General features: G+C 44.7%; 1 pseudogene; it reads right to left on the bottom strand.

Annotated features, from left to right (window-relative positions):
• Positions 1-2,290: 2,290 nt before the first annotated feature.
• On the bottom strand, positions 2,291-2,814 carry LOC147422021 (uncharacterized; annotated as a pseudogene).
• Positions 2,815-3,217: the final 403 nt, after the last annotated feature.

Here is a 3,217-nt window from a genome sequence, read left to right as displayed (position 1 = left end):
GAGGGCACCTTGTGTGTTGTGATACATTGTCATCTAAAAAGTAGTTATAGTGGTGGTTGATACACAAGTGTATTAAAGAGCTATAAAAGCTCACATGAGAATCATAAGCATTTTCCCACATTTGCCCTCCCTATGAAGGAAAGGAGAACAATGGTTGCTTCAACTGATGCACATGTAATCGCGGCAACGTGCGGGTCACATACTAGTATCTTAAGTAAATGCTTCACTGTCTATTCCAACCAATAGAATAATTTCAACATTTAATTAAACAAGTGAAAAGGTCACAGGTCACCTTGATGGCTTTCTAAAACAATAAGAAAGTGATAAAATGAGTTAAACTAGAATCAATGTTCTAAAAAGGATTGCCTCATCTTAGTCTATTGCAACCAATAGAATAATTTCAACATTTAATAAAATAAGTCAGTAGGTCCCCGAAACGACTTTTTGAGAAACCATTAATTAGTTTAGGGGGGGAAAAGAAAGGAAAAGGGAAGGGTGGGGAAAAAAAGGGAAAGGAGAAAGAGGGGGGGGGAGAGGTTTATTGTTTTTTTTTAGTGCTTAAGGGCACCCTTGGTAAGGGCACCTCCAAGGGTGCCGTAAGCTTGTAGCCTAATGGTTAAGGTTGAGCCTTTGTTCTCCTACATGCTGAGGTCAAATCCTACCCATTAGGATTGATTTTGAATTGTGAGTTGAATGGAGATGCTAAAGCATCTTGGGAAGATTCTATGTAATGGAAGCTAAAAGTAGAGCCAGTAGTCACTTCGATGGCTTTCTAAAACAATAAGAATGTGATAAAATGAGTTTAACTAGAATCAATGTTTGAGAAGGGATTTCCTCATCTTAGTCTTGAATCGATTGAAAATTGAGACTAGCTACTTGTAAACCATGGTAAAGGGAAAAAAAAACCGATAAAATATGTAAGAAAGTAGTTCGAAATTCATACAAATCTCAAAATCATTGCTAGTAGGGGTTACCCAATTCTAAAAAACAAATTCAGTAAAATCTACAAGGACTCTCTCTCTCTCTCTCTCTCTCTCTCTCTCTCTCTCTCTCTCTCCTACCGATTGGCGTTAATTTGCAGAAAAGTTCATCAAGCAAGATTTGTCGAGCGATGCAACAAGCAGAGAGTACGAAATTACAAGTTGGTGGGAGCGATGCGACGGACAGATGAGTGCGACATGCGCAGAGTTTGAGGGCGACGACAAAAGATCGAGAGACGCGCATGTAAATTATTTATACTTCGCAGCTCACAATCTACAGCAGGTGAACGGAGCTGCTCGAGTGGTAGGTCGAACAAATTGAAAATTTTTCGTTCTGATGGAGTGGGTTCGAAACGTGGCTTCTGAATTTGTAGCAAATCCCCCCTAAGGGGCAAGAAAGAGATTTGAGGCATCTCAGTATTTTCGGTTGCTTCATGTAAATTATTTATACTTTGCAGCTCACAATCTACAGCAGGTGAACGGAGCTGCTCGAGTGGTAGGTCGAACAAATTGAAATTTTTCGTATGATTGAGTGGGTTCGAAACGTGGCTTCTGAAATTGTAGCAAATCCCCCCTAAGGGCAAAAGAGATTTGAGGCATCTCAATATTTTCGGTTCTTCTTTGCGAGAGGACACTCGACCAACCATCGCTTAATTTATTTCTAAACTATCAAAAAATACTTGAATATACCATCACTTTTTTTTTCTATTTCAGTGAACAAAAAGAGAAAGTATCTCTATAACCTTCGCACTTTGGACATGTCAAAAAGAAGGTGGCGCGTGAGATGCCACAAGGACAATAAACTCGCAAGCCCCCTCCCCTTATTCGTAAAAGGTGTCCAACGAAGTGCGCGCCGTACACACACGACTCCTAAAGATAAAAATTCAAGTTGGGGATGATAGAAAGGAAAAGGAAGATGCAAACATTAACCTTTTCTCTCTCTCTCTCTCTCTCTCAAGGTGGAGCAGGGCAAACAGGTCGGTAGGTTGGTTTGAATTACATTAATTAATTCTAGATAGATGCAAACACACTCTCTCTCTCTCTCTCTCTTCTCTCTCAAGGTGGAGCGGGACAAACCGGCCGGTAGGTTGTTTGAATTACACTAATTAACTCTCTCTCTCTCTCTCTCTCTCTCTCTCAGTACACAACTTTTGTGTCAATACACAACTTGCGAAGAACAGCATCTTAAAAGATGCATTTCTTTTTATTAAATTTGAAATTCGCTGAGGGTGTATAGTGTAAAGTACAGAAATGTTTGCGGGGATCCAAAAGCCAGACACAATGTACAAAGATATCTATATGATCACAGGAGTGCATGACAGTAGCTAATATCTGCCGCCAGTGATCTGGGGACGCCATGCTCCACTTTGTTCAGGGGCCCATTGTGGTGGCCATGGTGGTGTCCGCCTGGGCCGGCGTGGCCGTGACCGCCTGGGAGAACGCCTGTGGGTTGGTGAGGATGAGGGCCTCCTGCAGCGCCCGGCATATGGTGACCGCCGCCAGGCATATGTGGCATATGTGGGCCTGCATGATGTCCACCCATACCCATACCCATACCTCCTGCAGGGGGGCCGCCCATGTGAGGACCTGCGTAGGGGCCGCCGCCGCCCATATGAGGGCCGCCTGTGCCATGATGATGGTGATGGCCGCCTGCATGATGGCCGGTGACCTTGTGCGTCAGGTGATCCACCTTCTCCTCAATCTTTCCCACCAGATGAGCCATTCTTTCAACCACTACTCAGAATCGCTCTGATCTCTCTCTCTCTCTTCCTTCCCCTGTGCGTGTGTGTGTGCGAGCGCGTAACTGGAGTTTTCGCGAGTAGCTAATGTGTCCTCCTCCGACCGTTGCTCAGACCTTCTTATATAATGCTTCCCAAACTTTGCGCCCACGTAACGCGTGTCTCCGTGTCGCTAGAATGCTGCCACGTTGCACGGTTTTGATTTTTTGAACGGTTATCACAGTCGGGCAAGTGAAAACGCTTTTTCCTGCCAGCCACCAATCACGTGTTGATCCCCGTCACATAGCTGAGCTGGCTCTCCACCTCAGTCACCAGCTTTTCCCAAAAGTGTGCCGGCTTCGCCTGCCCGTCCAAGCTCAGCCCAAGCATCAAACGTGCAATTTGATTGGACGTGCAACAACTTTTTCATTTTCTCCCACGTGCTCCAGTGCGACACCATTTCCAATAGGGTGTGCAATCCTACATGCTTTCACGAGCAGGGTAGTCATGGAGGTCCAG

This window comes from Adiantum capillus-veneris, chromosome 27 (genome assembly GCF_014529385.1).
Source record: "Adiantum capillus-veneris isolate H3 chromosome 27, ASM1452938v2, whole genome shotgun sequence".
NCBI classification, from domain to species: domain Eukaryota; kingdom Viridiplantae; phylum Streptophyta; class Polypodiopsida; order Polypodiales; family Pteridaceae; genus Adiantum; species Adiantum capillus-veneris.
This window is presented reverse-complemented; position numbering and strand designations above follow the sequence as displayed.